The following is a 20,520-nucleotide window of genomic DNA, read 5'->3' on the forward strand; positions in this document are numbered from 1 at the left end:
GGGTTGGCCCAGCCATGATCTGATAGAATGGGGGAACAAGCTGAAAGGGATGAATGCCCTACTCCAGCTCCAATTCCTTGAGCCTCCATTTCATGCTTTTTTGTCTCCAAAGAAGAGCATGATACAATGTGCTGAAGATCTCAGATGTTGTGAAAATGAGGTGTTTATGTACTGATTCAGATGGCATTGATTCATCAATCACAGCGATTCAGTCATGACTAGGAAGGGAATTCCCTCCATGAATAAAGGAAATCTACTGCAGAGCTCACACAAAGGGAATTCTTCCCTTCAGAGCAGAAAAGTGTGTTGCTGGAAAAGCGCAGCAGGTCAAGCAGCATCCAAGGAGCAGGAGAATTGACATTTCAGGGATAAGCCCTTCTTCAGGAATGAGGCTGGTGTGACAAGCAGGCTAAGATAAAGGGTAGGGAGGAGGGACTTGGGGGAGGGGCATTGGGAGTGCGATAGGTGGAAGGAGGTCAAGGTGAGTGTGATAGGCTGGAGAGGGGGTGGGCGCGGAGAGGTCGGCAAGAAGATTGCAGGTCAAGAAGGTGGTGCTGAGTCTGAGGGTTGGAACTGAGATAAGGTGGGTGGAGGGGAAATGAGGAAGCTGGAGAAATCCACAAGGTTGGGACTGAGATAAGGTGGGGGGAGGGGAAATGCCTGAAACGTCGATTCTCCTGCTCCTTGGATGCTGCCTGACCTGCTGCGCTTTTCCAGCAACACATTTTTCAGCTCTGATCCACTTTCTCCAATTCTTCCCTTCAGTGAACTCTCCCATCACATTACCCAACGTATCAGCTAAAGCAGGATACACTGCGCATGATCTAGCCAACAAAGGGACCCCGGGTGATTGATGTTATCACCGGACCAATAAAAGGACGGTGGGCGGAGCTGGAGGACCTGGCGGGGCGGTTGGTCCTCCAACCAATCAAAGTGAATGATGGGCGGAACTAGACTAAACCACGTGATCACCCTTGCGCGTGGAGCACAGTCGCTGTAATGAATGCTCGGGAAGTTATGGAGCGAAAGGATACGGTAAGGAAAGAAATAAACAGGGAAACGGCAGAAAAACTGTGTTCCTATGAGAGGAGAGGTTTTATAAACAAATTGTGCACGTCGGAAAACAAATTTGAACGTCCCAGTCCCGCGTTTGCAGTAAATGGGAAATTGCCTCAGTGCTGAGTGAGCGCCGCCATCTTTATTCGGGACAACGATTCACTGGACACGTGCGGAGCCGCCATCTTTGTAGGGGGCAAAGGAGCAGCGTTTCTCTGGTAAAAGTCATAGGACAGGATTTACACAGAGCATTTTCAAACCTAGAGAGATGGGTGTTTATTTCTGGATTTGTTTCGTCATTCATTTAAATGATTTGGATGTCAACATAGGAGGTATAGTTAATAAGTTTGCAGGTCATACAAAATTGGAAGTATTGTGGACAAGGAAGAAGGTTACCTCAGATTGTAATGAGATATTGGTCAGATAGGGTTTAATTTAGATAAATGTGAGGTGCTGCATTTTGGAAAAGCAAATCAGGGCAGGACATATACACTGAATGGCAAGGCCCTGGAGAGTCTTGCAGAAAAAAGAGACCTTGGACTGGAGGTTCATCGTGTTAAAAACAAATTCAATAAAATTTAGACGAGACCACCAAAACTGGAAACGAGACAATTTATTCTGCAATCTTGCAAGAATCGGACTCCAATTGTACAGAACAATTGAAGTGAGGAAAAATTCAAATTACTACACCAGTTGTACCTTTTTAGTTGCGTGAGGTCATCTCTCCCGACTATGACTGGCTCCTATACAACCCAATCTATCTTATTGATTTCAATTAATGCCCTGCTGTGCTCCACTCTTATTGCCCCCTTCTCTCCAAGTTGGCAACTTTCCCCTCTGTAAGTGCTGACACAAGGCTAAACCTATATCTTGATGTTCCTTCTCACTTGTCCATGTACCATTATCCATAGGTACATCATGATCTGGTTCAACATTTTGTATCAACTCTGCTGTTACATTCCATCCCTGCATATTTCATTGACTTGTATAGCTCAAGCATTTTGGTTATATCAGCGTTTTGCTGAAAACACAAGTTTTAAACAAAACTTATTTGAACTTTATTTTAAACATTGAACTTATTTGAAACTTATAATAATTACACACTAAAATTAGTATTCAATTAACCATAATTATAGATTCTCTTCCCTAATTATTACAGAGTTAATAGTTCTCTTGCTGTACCCCTTTTTCTGTATGCTTTTTCTATATCTGCAAAAACAACACTTTTCCCATTTCTAACAATAGTTCCTTGCCAGTCAAGTTGCAGGTAGACAGGATAGTGAAGGAGGTTTTCAGTATATTTTCCTTTATTGGTTATAGCATCAAATATAGGATATGGGAGGTCATGTTGCTGTACAGGACTTTGGTTAGGCCACTTTTGGAATATTGTGTGCAATTCTGGCCTGCCTCCTATCAGAAGGGTGCTGTTAAAGTTGAAAGGTTTCAATAAAGATTTACAAGGATGTTGCGAGGTTTGGAGGATTTGAGCTACAGGGTGAGGCATAAAAGGCTGGGGCTGTTTTTCCTGGACTACCATAGGCTGAGCGGTAATGTTATGGAGGTTTATACAATCATGAGGGGCATGGATAGGGTAAATGAACAAAGTGTTTTTTCCTGGGGTAGTGATGTCTAGAAGTAGAGGGCATTGCTTTAGGCTGAATGGGGAAAATTTCAAAGGGGCCTAAAGGCCAACTCTTTAATGCAGTGGGTGGAATGAGCTGCCAGAGGAAGTGGTGGAGGCTGGTACAATTAAAACATGTTAAAGGCCTCTAAATAAATACATGATATGATTAGGAAGCGTTTACAGGGATATGGGCCAAGTAGTTGCAAATGGGAGTAGATTAGGTTCCGATATCTGGTTGGCATGGATGAGTTAGACCGAAGGATCTGTGTCGGTGCTATACATCTCTATGACTGTGGGATCAGAACAGCTAATATTGCTCTGATTCACCTCTGGGCTCCCTCATGGCCACTTTGTCAAAATCTAGCTTCCTCAGTCTTGAACAGTAGGTGTATTTTTGGTCTGTTTAGTATTTTACTATTACTTTAACAGAGATTCTTGTAAGTTAACTTTTCACTGCTGCCCAGCTCCTGACCGTGTGCTGCTCTATTATCAGATTTTTTTTTCTAGAAAATGTTTGACAGTCAAGAATTCTTTTTTCCAACAAGCAAGTGTATTTTCCTTCCATTTCCGACTATCAAATTCCGCACCATTTTCATTCCCTGTAATCTGTTTTGCACTCCCTGAAACATCAACTGTGTTTCTCCTTCCACAGATACCAGTGATTAATGTCAAAGCCCTGTTGCTTGTGGAGAGGGTGATGTTTAACTTTCTTGTACAGCTGCAGTTTGTGTGGTGAAGGTACTCCCACAATGTGGTTGGGTAAGAGACATTACAGAGTATTCATTACAGCAACAGTAAAGGTCTGAAGATAATGTCCAAATCAAGAACATGCTTATAATTTCACAAAAATATTATTGGGAACTTTAGACATGAGGCCAGAGAAAGATGATATTAGGTCAGGTGACCAAAAGCATTGCCAAATAAGCAGGTTTTGAGGAAAGTCTGAAAGGAGGAAAGCAGATCTGTGAGGTTTTGACTGCGAATTTCAGACCTTGTTGCTTTAGCAACTGTAGAAACAGCCACACAGGTGAAATAATGATTTAACAAAGCGTTGGGAGTCTCGAACAGAATGGGTTGTCTAGGTCTCAAAGGGTGTGTGATGCAGCGAGCTAGGAATTAAATCAAGGGTGATAATTTTAAATTGGAGGATGTGGGCTGGGTGCTGGCAAATGAGATGAGATTGGGATATCTGGTTGGCATGGACAGGATGGATTGAAGGGTTTGTTTCCATGCTGTACATCGCGGTAGCTCTATGTTATTGATTATGAATAGGAGCCTTTTGATTGATCAACAATTTTTGGTGTGAGGGAGTACTTGGGCAGCAGAGATTTAGTTTTTCTTGAGATTACAGGGAGGTTGAATGTGGGAGGCTGGCCAGGAGTGTGTTTGGATCATGAAGTCTGGAGATAACACAAGGTGGATGAGAGTATATGAGCTGAGAGGAGGGTGGAATCAGCAAGAAAAAGTGGTCTTGGACTGGGACTGAGCTATCACACTCTCCTCACCTCTGGGATTCAGCTGGTTGTCAGGTTGTGAATCAGGGCAGTATCACAATTGGGAGCTGAGTGGCCCTGGTGGAGCCTAAAATAAGTGTCACTCAGCTGCTGCTTGATAGCCCTGTTGATGACGACTTCTATCACTTTATTGCTGATCGAGTGTGGACTTTTAGAAAGAAATTGTCTGGGTTGAGTTGCCCTTTGTTTTTGTGTTGAACATGCCTGTTCTACATTGTTGGTCGATGTCAGTGCTGGAGGGGTACTTGGCTTGGTGGGTGGCAAGTTCTGGAGCACAAACCATCAGTATTATTGCCAGAATATTGGCAGGGCCCGTAGACTTTGCACTACTTAACCATTTCTTGATGTTATTCAAACTGAATCAAACTGGCTTAAAACTCACATCTGTGATGTTGGAAACCACTGGAGAAGGCTGAGATGGATCATCCCACTTTGCAATTCTGGCTGAAGATTGCTGCAAATGCTGTCATCTTATCTGGTGCATGGATGTGTGAGGCCCCTCCTTCAGTAAGGGTGGGGATATCTGTGATGCTTCCTCCAGTGAGTTGTTTAATTGGCCCTCACCGTTCACAACTGGGTGTGGCAGAACTGCAGAGCTCCGATCTGTTCCATTGGATATCGGATCACTTAGCTCTGTTGCTTGCTGCTGATGCTGTTTGATATGCAGATAGTCCTGTTTGGTAGATTCACCAGGTTTGCACTTCATTTTTAAGTCTGCCTGGTGCTGCTCATGGCATGCCCTCCTTTCCTGTCCATTGTGATGGGTGAGAGCAGGATTTACAAACCCATGAGATTATAGATTGTGCTGGAGGACAGTTCTGCTGCTGTTGATGTCTCATAGTGCCTCAGAGATGTCCAGTTTGAGATTGTACATCTCTTCAAAGTCTGTCCCATTTAGAGTGGTGATAGTGCCACTCAACACGATGGAGGTTTTTCTCAACTTTAAGGCAAGACTTTGTCTCCAAAAGGAATGTGTGATGGTCGCTCTTACCGATACTGTCATGGACAGATGTATCTGCCGCTGGTCAATTCATAACAATGAGATCACGTATGTTTTTCCCTCTTGTTGGTTCCCTCACCATCCGCTGCAGACTCAGTTGAGCAGCTATATCCTTAAGGACCTGATCAGCTCAGTCAGTAATTCTGTTGCAGAGCTCGTCTCGATTATGGATATAGAATTCCTGTACCCAGAGTATGTTTGGCACCATTTTACTTCCTCAGTGCTTCCTCCAAATGTTGTTCAACATGAAGGAGAACCGATTCATCAGCTGACGGAGGATGGTACGTGGTAATTAGCAGGAGCCGTGAGACTTCCTGGTGTCCGGAGTCAATGCTGAGTACTCCCAGGGCAAATCCTCCCTCTCTGTACACCACTGTGCCACCACCTCTGCCTGGTCTGTCCTCCCGGTGGGACAGGACATATCCAGAGATTTTAGGAGAAAGTGAAGATTGCAGATGCTGGCGATCAGAGTCAACGGTCTGGTGCTGGAAAAGCACAGCAGGTCAGGCTGATGAAGGGCTTAGGCTCGAAACGTCGATTCTCCTTCTCCTCGGACGCTGCCTGACCTGTTGTGCTTTTCCATCACCACACTCTCAATATCTTGGGATGGTGATGATGGTGTCTGGTCATTGTCTGTAAGGGTTGATTTTGTGAGTATGAGTATGTCAGGCTGTTCCTTGATTGGTCTGTGAGACAGCTCTGCACATTTTGGCACCAAAATCCAGATGTTAGTGAGGAGGACGTTGCACCATCGAGAGGGCTGATTCTGTGGTTGTATTTTCTGGTGTCTTGATAGATACCAAGTGGTCCATCCAGTTTCATTCCTGTGTTGAGACTTTGCAGTGATTATTTCAGTGAGTAGATTGCTGGGCCACTGTCAGGCTGGCAGGATGTTTTTTGCCATTGACAATGATTTCATGGAGATCAGGAGATTCCTAATTCCAGTTTTTTTTTCTTGAATTCAGACTCCACCATCTGCAAAGATGGGATTCGAACCAGGACTTCAGTCATTTGTTGTAATATTTTGGATAAACGTTAAATACATTAGGTTTGTTCACTCACTTTAAATATCACTAACCCAGGTTTTGTTTTTTTGTGAAACACTGTCCATCATCCTGTATCCTCCATCCTTCTCTCTAACAACAAGAGTTTGGAGCACATGGAGTTTCTTTGTCACTAAGACTGAGATAATCCGATCAGTTGCTTCCCTCCCTCCCACTAACCCACGGAGCCAAACTGCCTCACGTAGTGTTCCTGGTTTTTGTCCTAAACTGACATCTTTCTCCAATCTCAGGTCAAACCTTATCAGAGCTCATCTTGACCCTTTACCCTAATCTCACTAAACTACAGACTTTCCAACTCTCTTTCTTCCTCCTCCTCATCAGTCCCTCTCACCGATTCATTGATATTGTTCCTTGTTCTGTCTTTTCTGGTTATGCCCTTCTCTCCCAAAATCCTGCTCCATCTCCACTCTCCAACTCCTTTCTGAATTTCTTGCATTTGGTGTCCTTGGTCCCTCCTGTATCTCACGTATAATGCCAGGAGGTGACATTGTGCAAAAGCACCATGTTGGGTTTCACATGTACACTGACGGTGCCCAACTCTTCCTCCCCATCATCCCTCTCCATTACTCCACTGCTACTCAGTTGTCAAACTGCTTACCACACTCCCACTACTCGATTAGCTGCAGTTTCCTCCAATGAAACATTGTAATGGTTAAACCCATTGCCTTACAAATTCCTTTCCCTTATTGCTGAGCCCCTCCCTCTCACTGGGAACTGTCTGAGGCAGAACTACACTCTTCACAATATTGCTGTCATATCTGACCCCAAGCTGACCTTCTGATCAGACACCTACACAATCCCAAACACCAGGAATTCCAATCTCTTAAACGTTGTTTGTCTCCTCCTCACCCCAGCTCCATTGCTACTGAAACCCCTTACCCGCGTCGGTGTCACCTTAAACTTGATGAATCTGAAACGGAACCCTTGATTCCGTGACTGACACAGAATCTGGTTTCCGACTCCCCCGTGATGGGAAACACCCTCTCACTATTTATCCTGTAAAACCCCTTAAGAATCTGGTGGTGGGGTTTGATTGTAGGTGGTGGAAATGGCAGAGGATGATGTGTTGTATCTGGGTGGAAGGTAAGGACTTGGGGAGGGTTCTCTCCTTGCAGTTGGAGGTTTGGATTTCAAAGACAGAGGTGCGGGAAGTGGAGGAGACACATTCGATGGTATTGACTACGTGGGAGGGGAAATTGCAGTCCTTGAAAAACGGGGCAATTTGGTATGTTCAGGCATTACTGGAACACTGCAGTAAGCGTGAGACAGAGATGTTGGCCAGGGAACAGGCTCATGTGTTAAAGTGACAGGCAGCTGGAAGCTCGGGGTCTGTTTTTGCAGCAGAACGTAGATCATCAGTCGCCATTTCCGCCACCTCCACTGAGATGCTGCCAGACACAGGTTCCTGTCCCCTCCATTAACAGCTATGCACCCCCCAGCCAGATCGTAATCCACTCCTTTGTCTTTCCAAATGTTCTGGTTTCTCTTTGGGTTCTGTCCCTCCCTATTATTTACTCTTTAACCCCTATCACCTGCAGTACAAAGATCTGCAGGTTAGTTGAATTGGCCAAGCTAAATTTCCCATAATGCTCAAGGATGTGTAGGTTAGGTGCATTAGTCAGGAGAAATGTACAGTAATAGGGTAGGGGAATGGGTCTGGTTGGGATACTCTTCGGAGGAACGCTGTGGATCTTTTGGGCCGAATGGCCTGTTTCCACATTGTCAGGATTCTAATTTTCCCAGCTCCGGTTCTGAGGAAGGGCCACTGGACAGATTTCTGTTCCCAGATGCTGCCAGACCTGCTGAGCTTTCCCAGCACCTTCTGCTTGTTCCTGATTGACACCATCCATACACCTTCTGGGTTTGATTCAGACAGGGGGAGGATCCCAACACTGACCTCACAATGGGGTCCAGCTGATTGGTGGCAGCTTCGGACCAATAGGAAAAAATGGTGGGACTGGTGGACCAAGTGGAACCAGCTGGTCATCCAAACAATGGGAGTGAATGAGGGGCGTGGCCAGTGGGATGACACGTTACCAGTAACTCAGCTGATGCAGTGCCACGTGACACGGTCGTTGGTGAATGTGGGAGACGCAAACAGGGAAGGGGAGAGTGGCCTCTGAGACAGGGAGATAATGAGTCACTTTAGACTGGGAAGTTTTAATTACACACTGTGCGGTTCGTAAGTCTGAATTAGAAACTCTGGGTCCCGCGTTTGCAGCAGATGGGAAAATGTCTGCGGCCCTCAGGCGGTGATAGGACCTGGGATATGGTCGCCATCTTTATTAGGGGTAAGGTCCAGGTGAGGCACATGTGCATGTCCTCTTCCTAGGATGGGGGGTGTGATTTGAAGAGAGGCATTTACACATCAAGCACATACCAAGAGAAATATATGTCTTTACTATTCTTCCTGCACTGACTGTGAGTTTTGTTTTGTGAATTCATTTCATAGGATATTAAATCAGAATAATTGAGGCTGGGATCTCAAAAGCAAGTTTTTACAGTCGATGGAGTCATCAGGATCTGAATATCATTGGCATTTAAATGTGGAAAGAGAAGCGTTTGTCTGTTCTGTTTGTGGGAAAATATTTCTAATATTTTTGTTAAGCAGAAAGATGTACAAATTTGTGGTTGGATCACCCTTTGGGTGTGTGCTCTGTTCTGGGCCCTGCAGCTGAGGAAGGAGATATTGGCCTGAGAGGGAGCACAGATTTATCCAAACTACACCTCATCTCTGTAAGAACTGTCAGATTTCGATCCAATCACCCACTTCATGACGTTAACCTATAAACTCTTTATTTTCAATTACCTGCAAACTTCTCATTAAAAATCCTTTTGGACTCAAATTCCAGTACCTTTTCAGGTGGAATGTTCCAGATTCTGACAACTGTCTGTTCATCCAGAAACTGCTGAGGTCCATGTTGACTCTGGGGTTACAAAGGGCTGAGCTGAAAGATGAGGTGCTGTCCCTGAGCTCCCATTGAGATGCATTGGAACAGTACAGGAGGCTGAGGGCAGTGTAGGTGTGAGCAGACAATGAAAATGACAGGGCTGCACTGTGAGGGCTGCTTGGCTCAATGAGAGTGTTCTGGAGTTGGGTGTAAACAGAGTGAGGTGAGACAGGGAGAAGGTGAAGCTGAAACTCCGTTTTGGTTCAGGCCATTCAGAAACTCACATGATCCCAATGGGAACAGCCAGTTTTTAAGTGATACCTGCGGAGTATTTCTTAACAGTTTTTAAAGTATAACATAACAGGTTAAGTAAAGATTGGTGCTTTTGATTTTAATAGAAATATTTGTGTGAAGGAAGGTTGCTAGTTCATTTAAATTCTCTTAATGGGAGTAACTAAATGAATAAAGAGAGACATTGAGATAGGAGCCCTCAGACCTGTGGTGTGCTACACTTGCACAATGTGGGAAATAAGGGCCGCTTCCAGTATCCCTGACGGCTATGTGTGCAGGAAGTGAACCCACCTGCAGCTACTGGGAAACTGCTTTTCAGACCTGGAGCTGTGAGTGGACTCACTGTGGAGCATCTGCAATACTAAGAATGTTATGGACAGCACGTTTAGTGACTTAGTCACACTGCAGGTGAGGGCTACACAGGCAGAAAGGGAATGGGTGACCGTCAGATCAAGAAAATAGACAGGAAGGGAGTGCGGAGTCCCCAGTGGTTATCCCCTTCTCAAACAGGTCCAGATATACCACTTGGGATTCTGTTGGGAGGTTATGGGTGGGGTAGCCTCTCAGGAAATCAGCAACAGTCAGGTTCATGACACCACAGAAAGGTCTGCTACACAGACCAGGAGGAAAGAGAGTGGCAGGGCTAAAGTGACAGGGGATTCAATAGTCAATGCACAGACAGGCACTTCTATGGCCACAGACATGAATCCAGGATGGTATGTTACCTCCCTGGTGCCAGGATCCGCGATAGCTTGGATAGGCTATCAGACATTGTGGAGCTGGAGGGTAAACATCCCATGGTGGTGGAATCTTCTCACTATGAAGACTCTGTATCATTTACATTCTCCACTGCTTCCCACTCCTATCTGCTTCGAAAAGAGAGAATCACAGAGAAACACGGAATAAAATGGGGCCAGAGTCTCTGGTATAAAACTGTTAAACACAGTGCCCCCATCTTATCCATACTGGTCATCAAGCACACATACCCTGTATGATCATCTAATACCTTTTGATATTAGAATAGATGATACAGGATTAATTAATGTTTTGATGAGGAAAATGAGCAGAGAGGTTTAGTAGTAATTTCTGGAGCTCAGGGTGCATGAATCTGAATTAAAAATGGGCTATCCTCAAGGCTGGAATTAGAGAAAGGCACTTAGCACAGAGATTGTGGGGCTCGAGGAGATTACAAATACAAGGAGGATTGTGAGAATGGATGATGTTACAGAGACAGATGTTTTGTTGTACCAGAGATAGTGAGGGTTCTGAGGCTGGAGAGGAATTACAGAGATAAGGAAGAGTTGTGAAGCTGATGAAGTGACAGTGATAGAGAGAGTTGTGAGCATGGAGCAATTTACAGAGACACTGAGAGTTCGAGTCTTAGTTATTCAGCATGGAAACAGACCCTGTGTTCTGACCAATCCATGTCGACTATAATTCCAAACGAAACTAACTGCACCTGCCTCCAAATATTTCCTATTTATGAACTTTTGCCCATGGTCTTTTAAAGATTGTAATTGTATTCACAGCTCCCATTTCCCCTTGCAGTTCATTCCACAAATGGAAAAATATCCTAATATCGATTAGGATATCTATAAAACATCCTAAAATCTATTTAAAACCTTTCTCATCTCTCTTCAAAATGTGTGCACCCGAGTCTTCAATCCCTCTGCGACCCCCCGGGCATTCATCTTATCTACACTCTCCATGATTTTATAAACCTCTTATAAGTTCACCCCTCAATCTCCGATACTCCAGTGACAGAAATCTCAGCCTATCCAGCCACTCCTTCAACACCACCCCTCCATGCATGGCAACATCCTGGGAAATATCTTCTGAACCTTCTCTAATAACATCCTTCCTATAACAGGGAACCAGAACTAGATGCAGTATTGCAGAAAAGGCCTCACCAGCATCCTGTACAGCCTCAACATTACGTCCCAACTCCTCTACCTAAAGGTCTGAGAAATGAAGGTAGATGTGCTAAACACCTTCTGAACCACCCTCTCTACAAATGACACAAGACCTGAACCCCTCGGTCTGTTTGTTCTTTGTCACTACTCAAGGCCTTACTTTTAATTAGTGAAATTAATTAATGAGGCTAAAGTCGATGTCTGTTTTATCAAAATGTAACAGCTTACATTTATTCAAATTAAACTCCGTCTGCCCCTCTTCAGCCCATTCACCCAATTGATCAGGATCCCTTTGTAATCATAAATAACCTTTGTTACTGTCCACTTTAACAATTTTGATGTCACCCACAAACAAACCATACTTTGTATATTCTTACCCAAAACATCTACACGCATGGCAAACAAAAATGGACCCTGCACCAATTCCTGTGGAACACTACTGGTCACGGGCCTCCAGTCTGAAAAGCAACCCTCCACTATTGCACTCTGTTTCCTACCGTTAAGCTCGTTTTGTATCCAATTGGCAAGCTCTTCCTGAATCCCATGTGATCAAACTTTACAAATTAGTCTCCCATGCAGAACCTTGTGAAAGGCTTTACTGAAGTCCAAATAAACAATGTCTAATGATCTGCCCTCGTCGATCTTCTTGGTTACTACCTTAAAAAGCTCAATCAAGTCTGTGAGACACCCTCTTGTGTAACCATGTTGACTGTCCCTAATCATTCCTTAACTCTCCAAATACATGTAAACCCTATCCTTCTGAATGACCTCCAACAGGTCACCCACCACTGAAGTCAGACTCCGAGGTCTACAGTTCCTAGGTTTCTCCTTCTATCCCTTCACAAACAAAGGCACATGAGCCACTCTCCAGTCATCAGGTAGCTCACCCGTAGTTATCGATTATACAAATATTTCTCCATGGTGCCCACAATTTCCTCCCACCCAAACTGTTCCCGTCCTGTCACTTCAGTCACTTGCCCTGTCTGATCAGCCAAGAAAAGGTCAGGTGTTGCTTGCTTTCTGATAGGAACATTTACATATTGATAAAGAACATTTTCTTGGACTCGTTTAACAAATTCTTTCCCAACCAAACCTTTCACACTATGGTCGTCCCAGTCAATGTTTGCAAAATTGATTCGTCTACTATAACCACCTTATTATTCTGACTTTATATCTGAGATCCCTCTGTATGTTCCTTTAGTTCACTCTGATTATTGCGGCGTCTATAGTGCCATCCAACCAAGGTGATCATTTTTTAAATTTTGAAAACACAGTTTTATTTTTAAAAAGCTCTCCTCCGCGATTTAAAAATAAATCTCTTTTTGTTTATTCACTCAGTTGATGTGGGTGTTTACCCTGAGGGCAGTTGAGAGTTACCTACATTGTTGTGGGTCTGGAGTCACTTGTCGGCCAGACCAGGTGAGGATGACAGTTTCTTTCCCAAAAGGACATTAATGAATCAGATGGGTGTTTTCTAACAATCGACAATAGTTTCATGGTCATCATTCGCCTTTTCATTCGCGATTGTATTGAATTCCGATGCCACCATCAGCCATGTTGGGATTCTAACCCTAATCCTCAGAACATTACATATATTACTCGTCTAGCAAGAATACCATCTGGCCATTACCTCCCTTTTTAGCAGAGATTAAAAAAAAAGTTCCCTCATTCTACATGTACAATTTGTGATAAAATACTCAAATGTCCATGTGTCAGCCTCTCCAAAAGGTCACTCCACAGAAATCTGTTTGGGGGGGTAAATATTTCACTCTTTTTGTTTTTGGGGTTTTTTATTTTTCATTTTTGAGGTAAAAGAAACAAAAATGAATCCAAATAAAAATCTTACATCACGGACATGTAATTTCTGAAGCTGGAGGGGGATTACAGAGACGCTGAGGGTAGTGAGGCTGGAGAGGGATTACAGAGACAGGGAGGGTGGTGAGGCTGGAGGGGGAATTACAGAGACAGGGAGGGTGGTGAGGCTGGAGGGGGATTACAGAGACAGGGAGGGTGGTGAGGCTGGAGGGGGATTACAGAGACAGGGAGGGTGGTGAGGCTGGAGGGGGATTACAGAGACCGGGAGGGAGGTGGGGCTGGAGGGGGATTACAGAGACAGGGAGGGTGGTGAGGCTGGAGGGGGATTACAGAGACAGGGAGGGTGGTGAGGCTGGAGGGGGATTACAGAGACAGGGAGGGAGGTGAGGCTGGAGGGGGATTACAGAGACGCTGAGGGTGGTGAGGCTGGAGGGGGATTACAGAAACGCTGAGGGTGGTGAGGCTGGAGGGGGATGACAGAGACAGGGAGGGAGGTGAGGCCGGAGTGGGATTACAGAGACAGGGAGGGTGGTGGGGCTGGAGGGGGATTACAGAGACCGGGAGGGTGGTGAGGCTGGAGGGGGATGACAGAGACAGGGAGGGTGGTGGGGCTGGAGGGGGATTACAGAGACAGGGAGGGCGGTGAGGCTGGAGGGGGATTACAGAGACCGGGAGGGAGGTGGGGCTGGAGGGGGATTACAGAGACAGGAAGGGTGGTGGGGCTGGAGGGGGATTACAGAGACAGGGAGGGTGGTGAGGCTGGAGGGGGATTACAGAGACAGGGAGGGCGGTGAGGCTGGAGGGGGATTACAGAGACCGGGAGGGCGGTGAGGCCGGAGGGGGGTTACAGAGACAGGGAGGGAGGTGAGGCCGGAGGGGGATTACAGAGACAGTGAGGGTGGTGAGGGTGGAGGGGGATTACAGAGACAGGGAGGGTGGTGAGGCTGGAGGGGGATTACAGAGACCGGGAGGGCGGTGAGGCCGGAGGGGGGTTACAGAGACAGGGAGGGAGGTGAGGCTGGAGGGGGATTACAGAGACAGTGAGGGTGGAGGGGGATTACAGAGACATGGAGGAGGGTGATTGTTGTCCAAACATCACTGTGGTGGACATGGACTGCAGCATTTCAGGAAGACAGTCTACCACCACTTTCTCCAACACAAAGGTGGCCAATCAATACTGGTCTGGGCAGCAAAGGCAACCCCCAGTGAATAAAACCAAGCAGTGACCTCTCTTTGCTGACTGGCTGTGAAGTTATAAACATCTCTGGAAATGGAGTGGACAGAGAAGAGAAACAGTGTCATTTCACAGCTGCCCTCCGAGAGTCCTCACCCTTGGAAGTACTCCGAGCCGGGGATCAGCTCAGTGGGTTTCAGTCTCTTCAAACATCAATCTTAGTCTGTTCAACTTTATTAAATCTACAATAGTGAGTAAGGTGAGGGTTTCTTTTTAATGTCTTACAGTTTCTTGATTAAATGTTTAAAATATAAAACATAAGCATTGTTATTCTCGGGCAGTATTTTTCCAGCAGTAAGACTGTGCCTTTTTCTTGGTCTGTAGATTCTTAAGGCGGAGAGATGGCCTGTTGTAGAGTGGTGTGCTGTTCCTGTCGGATGAGGGAGATTAGGGAGAGTCTCCATGATCCTGATGATTATGTCTGCAGGAAGTATGATTGTAAATCCTATTGGAACGCATGGATTGGTGGAGGAATGATTAAAGACAGTGAGGAATTGACAGGAGGCCTGGGGGTGTGATAGGTCGCAGTCTCAGGATTGCAGGATACTGCAGATACAGTCAGGTAGGTGGGTTACCTCCAGGAAAGCTAGGAGGGGTAGGCAGGTAGTACAGCAGTCTTCTATGGCTATCACCCCTCTCAAACAAGTATACTGTTTTGGAAAATGTAGTTGGTAATAGACTTTCAGGGGAATGTAACACTGACAGTCAAGTTACTGTGACTGAGACTGGCTCTACTGTAATGTGAGGTATATCCAGTTCCACGTGATCAATGGTGATAGGGGACTCTCTAGTCAGGGGCACAGTCTGCCGTTTCTGCAGCTGACCGTGAGACATCAGAATGGGGTGGTGCCTGGGTCAAGGATGACTCCGAGATGGTTCAGAATCTTCTCAAAGGGGAGGATAACCAGTGGGAGGTCGTTGTACATTGGTACCAATGGCATGGGAAGGGGAAAGCCTGGGGTCCTGACGAGCAGGGAGATTTGCTAGTGCCACTCGGGAGGCATTAAACCAGTGAGGGAGTCGGGGTAATCCTGAAGAGATAGTGAGAAAAGAGGTGAGTCTGAGACTGGTACTGTTCACCAGTCAGACTGTCAAGGCAGGCAAGAGCAAGCCACAGAATGAGGTGCGACGGACCAGTTACACTGCATTTATTTCAGTGCAAGAGGCCTGACAGGTCAGGCAGGTGGGCTCAGGGTATGGCTTTGAGCATGGCACTGGGATATTACAGCAATTACAGAGGCATCACTCAGGGATGGATAGGACTAACAGCTTAATGTTCCAGTGTATAGATGCTATAGCAAGGTTAGAAAGGGGGCAACAGAGCAGGGGGAGTGGCATCTTTGTTTAGGGATAATGTTACGGCTGGGCTTCGGGAGGATATTCCTCGGAGTACATCCAGGCAGTTATTTGGTTGGTACTGAGAAATAAGAAAGGGATGACCATCTTATTGGGATTGTATTATAGACCCTCTCCCAGTAGTCAGCAGGGAATTGAGACAAAATTTTACCGAGAGATCTCAGTTATCTGTAAGAATAATGTAGTTGCAATGATAAGGGGTTTGAACTTTACATGGCCTCAGAGTGCTGTAGTGTTAAGGGCTTGGCTGGAAAGGTATTTGTTCAGTGTGTACGAGAACATTTCAGATTCAGTTTGTAGGATGTACCTACTAGAGAAGGAACAAAACCTGACCTGTTTTCTTTATTCACTCACAGGATGAGGCTGTCACTGGCTCGGCCAGCATTTATTGCTGCGTTTACCCAGAGGGCAGTTAAGAGTCAACCACGTTGCTATAGGTCTGGAGTCCCATGCAGACCAGACCAGGTCAGGATGGCATTTTCCTTCCCTAAAGGTCGTGCGTGAACCAGATGAGTTTTTCCAACAATTGACAATGGATTCCTTGTCGTCACTAGATTATTTTTTCCAGATATTTATTGAATTCATGTTCCACCATCTGCCATGATGGGATTCAAACCCAGATCCCCAGATCGTTATCTGGGTCTCTGGATTAACTGTCTAGCGATAATTTCACTCTGTCATCAGGACATGAGGCAGGGTGAGTGACTGAGGTATCAGTGGGGCATCACATCAGCACCAAAGATCCCACAGTATTGTGGCTCAGTGATGAGCACTGCTTCCTCAGCACCAGGGACCTGGGTTTGATTCCAGCCTCAGGTGACTGCCTGTGTTCAAGTTGGCACATTCTCCCCAGTGTCTGTGAGGGTTTCCTTCGGGTATTCCAGTTTGCTCCCACAGTCCAAAGATGTGTAGGTTAGTTGAATGAGCCATGTTTAAATTTCTCATAGTATCTAGCTGCAGTAGATGAGGTTTTGGGATGTGCAGGCAAATCTCTGCCTGATGTGAAAAGATCCTTTTGTGGTCTTGGACAGAGGTCAGAGGGAGGTGTGGCCGCACGTTTTACATTCCCGTGGCAGCAAGGGAGGGTCAAGGGTGTGGAGCATGGGTTGGTGGGAGGGTGTGGACCGAACATGCGAGGTGCAGAGGGAATGGTCTCTGTAGTACACAGATAGGGTTGGGGAGGGAAATATGTCTCTGGTGGTGGGGTCTGACATGAGGTAGCAGAAATAACCGAGGTTAGTGTGCTGTATCTGGAGATTAGTGGGGTGGAAGGTGAAGACCGCAGGGTTATATTCTTTATTGTGGCTGGAGGGGTGGGGTAAAGGCGGAGGTGCGGGAAGTGGAGGGTATGTGTTGGAGGGCATTGTTGATCAAGTCAGAGGAAAATTACGGTCCTTGAAGTAGGCCTTTCTGGGATGTCCTGGAATAGGATCCAAAGAGATTAAACAAATATATCACAGACAAAAGATTAACTGGACCAGAGAATAGGACCCCTTAAAGGTCAACAAGGCTGTCTATGGAACCACAGGGGGTGCGAATGATATGCAAATATTTCACGTCATTTATACTGGAGAAGTATATGGAAGCTCGAGAGTTTGGAGAATTAAACAGTGATAACTTAAAAAGTGTCCATGTTACAGAGGAGGTGGGACTGGATGTCTTAAATCACATCGAGGTGGATAAAGCCCTGGAACCTGATCAGGTGTATCCTGGAACTTTCTGGAAATCTAGGGATGTGATTGTTGGACCTCTCCTGAGGTATTTGTATCATTGATAACGACAGGTGAGGTGCCATTATTTTCAAATGTGGTAAGGAGAGGCCATGGAACAAGAGAACAGTGAGCCTGAAGTCAAGTTGTTGGAAAGGATTCTGAGGGACAGGATATCCATCTATTTGGAAAGGTAAGGAATAACAGGGAGAGTCAATGTGGCTTTGTACATGCACAATTGTGTTTCACTAACTTGAGTGAGTGTTTTGAAGTGACAAAGAAAATTGATTAAGCCAGGCAGTGAATGTTGTTTATATGGACATTCAACAAGGTTCCACAAAGCAGACTGGTTAGCAGGGTTAGATAACATGGAATGAAGGGAGAGCAAGCCATTACAAAACTGCCTTGAAGGTAGGAGACAGAGGATGATGATGGAGGGTTGCTTTGCGGACTGGAGGCCTGTGAGCAGCAATGTGCTGCAAGGATGGATATTGGGTCCTTAAATAAATGACTTGGATGTGAATATGAGGTATGGTCAATAGGTTTACAGAAGGCACCAAAATTGGAGGTGTAGTGGACAGTGAAGAAGGTTGGTTCAGAATACAACAGGATCTTGATCAGATGGACCATTGGAGCAAGGAATGGCAGATGGAGTTAAATTTAGATAAATGTGAGCTGTTGTATTTTGGAAAGGCAAATCAGGGCAGGACTTATACACTTAATGGTAAAGTCCTGGGGAACATTGCTGAACAAAGGGACCTTGGAGTGCAGGTTCCTAGTTCCTTGAAAGTAGAGTCACAGGTAGGCAGGGGAGTGAATGCAGCATTTAGTACACTCCCCGTTATTGGTCAATGCATTGAATGCAGCTGTTGTAACGTCATATTGTGGCTGGACAGGGCACTGATTACAGCTTTTCTGGAATTCTGTTTTCAGTTCCAATCTCCCTGTTCTTGGAATAATGTTGAGAAACTTGAAAGGGTTCAGAAAACATTTGCAGGGACTTTGCCAGGATTGGACGGTTTGAGCTGTTGGGAAAGGCTGAATAAGCAGGGAATATTTTCCCTGGAGGGTTGGAGGCTAAGAGGTGATCTTATAAAATCAAGAAGGGCATGGATAAGGTGAGCAGTCAGGGACTTTTTCCCAAGTTCGGTGGCTCCAGAACTAGAGGGTACAGGCTTAAGGTGAGAGGGAAAAGGTTTAAAAGGGATCTAAGGGGCATCTTATTCATGTTGAGGGCATTGCAAGTATGGAATGAACTGCCAGAGGAAGGGGTGGAGGCTAGTACAATTGCAGCATTTAAATGTCATCTGATTGGGTACATGAAGAGGAAGGATTTAGAGGGATAAGGGTGAACCGCTGGCAAATGGGACTCCATTAATGCTCTCCGTTATTGGTCAATACATTGAATACAGAAGCTGGGATGTCATATTGTGGCTGGACAGGACATTGATTAAGCCACTTCTGGAATTCTGTTTTCAGTTTGAATTACTCTGTTCTGGGAAGGATGTTGGATAAGATTTACAAAAACGTTGCCAGGATTGGAGGATTTGGCCTACAGGGAGAGGCCGAATAGGCTGGGGCTATTTTCTCTGGTGAGTCAAAGACTGAGAGGTGACTTCATGGAGATTTATAAAATCACGAGGGGCGTGGATAAGGTGGGCAGCAGGGGTCCTATTTCCTCAGGTTAGGTGGGTCCAAAACTAGAGCACCTGGGTTTAAGTTGAGAGGGCAAACATTTAAAAGGGATCTAAATGGCAACGTTTTCAAGCTGAGTGTGGTGTGTGTATGGGAGGGGCTACCAGATGAAGGAGTGGAGGCTGATAAAATCACAACATTTAAAAGGCTTCCAATTGGGTACATGAATAGGAAGGGTTTTGATGGATTAGTGGTGCTGGAAGAGCACAGCAGTTCAGGCAGCATCCAAGTAGCTTCGAAATCGAAGTTTCGGGCAAAAGCCCTTCATCAGGAATAAACGCAGTGAGCCTGAAGCGTGGAGAGATAAACTAGAGAAGGGTGGGGGTGGGGAGAAAGTAGCATAGAGTACAATGGGTGAGTGGGGGAGGGGATGAAGGTGATAGGTCAAGGAGGACAGGGTGGAGTGAATAGGTGGAAAGGAAGATAGGCAGGTAGGACAAGTCAAGGGGACAATTACTGAGCTGAAAGTTTAGAACTAGGGTGAGGTGGGGGAAGGGGAAATGAAGAAACTGCTGAAGTCCACATTGATGCCCTGGGGTTGAAGTGTTCCGAGGCGGAAGATGAGGCGTTCTTCCTCCAGGCGTCTGGTGGTGAGGGAGCGGCGGTGAAGGAGGCCCAGGACCTCCATGTCCTCGGCAGAGTGGGAGGGGGAGTTGAAATGTTGGGCCACGGGGCGGTGTGGTTGATTGGTGCGGGTGTCCCGGAGATGTTCCCTAAAGTGCCTCCTAGGAGGTGCCCAGTCTCCCCAATGTAGAGGAGACCGCATCGGGAGCAACGGATACAATAAGTGATATTAGTGGATGTGCAAGTAAAACTTTGGATGTGGAAGGCTCCTTTCTGGCCTTGGATAGAGGTGAGGGAGGAGGTGTGGGTGCAGGTTTTGCAATTCCTGCGGTGGCAGGGGAAAGTGCCAGGATTGGAGGGTGGGTTGTTTGGGGGCGTGGACCTGACCAGGTAGTCACGGAGGGAACGGTATTTGCGGAAGGTGGAAAGGGGTGGGGAGGGAAATATATCCCTGGTGGTGGGGTCTGTTTGGAGGTGGCGGAAATGTCGGCGGATGATTTGGTTTATGCGAAGGTTGGTAGGGTGGAAGGTGAGCACCAGGGGCGTTCTGTCCTTGTTACGTTTGGAAGGGTGGGGTCTGAGGGCGGAGGTGCGGGATGTGGACGAGATGCGTTGGAGGGCATCTTTAACCACGTGGGAAGGGAAATTGCAGTCTCTAAAGAAGGAGGCAACTGGTGTGTTCTGTGGTGGAACTGGTCCTCCTGGGAGCAGATCCGGCGGAGGCGGAGGAATTGGGAATACGGGATGGCATTTTTGCAAGAGGTAGGGTGGGAAGAGGTGTAATCCAGGTAGCT

At 46.1% G+C, this 20,520-nt stretch overlaps 1 long non-coding RNA gene across 3 annotated transcripts in view; it reads left to right on the forward strand.

The window, feature by feature from the left end:
* The first annotated feature begins 3,415 nt into the window (after positions 1-3,415).
* LOC140472218 (uncharacterized) overlaps positions 3,416-20,520 on the forward strand; it is a 46,108-nt gene continuing 29,003 nt past the window's right edge. For 2 of the 3 annotated variants that reach the window (XR_011957474.1, XR_011957475.1), the window contains exons 1-2: positions 12,709-12,772; positions 16,115-16,223. This is a non-coding gene — a long non-coding RNA (uncharacterized lncRNA). Of the gene's footprint in view, positions 3,440-12,708; positions 12,773-16,114; positions 16,224-20,520 lie in introns of those variants that run through there. The other variant, XR_011957476.1, reaches the window with a different exon arrangement.

The sequence above is a fragment of the Chiloscyllium punctatum genome, unplaced genomic scaffold (assembly GCF_047496795.1).
Source record: "Chiloscyllium punctatum isolate Juve2018m unplaced genomic scaffold, sChiPun1.3 scaffold_282, whole genome shotgun sequence".
Lineage (NCBI taxonomy): Eukaryota > Metazoa > Chordata > Chondrichthyes > Orectolobiformes > Hemiscylliidae > Chiloscyllium > Chiloscyllium punctatum.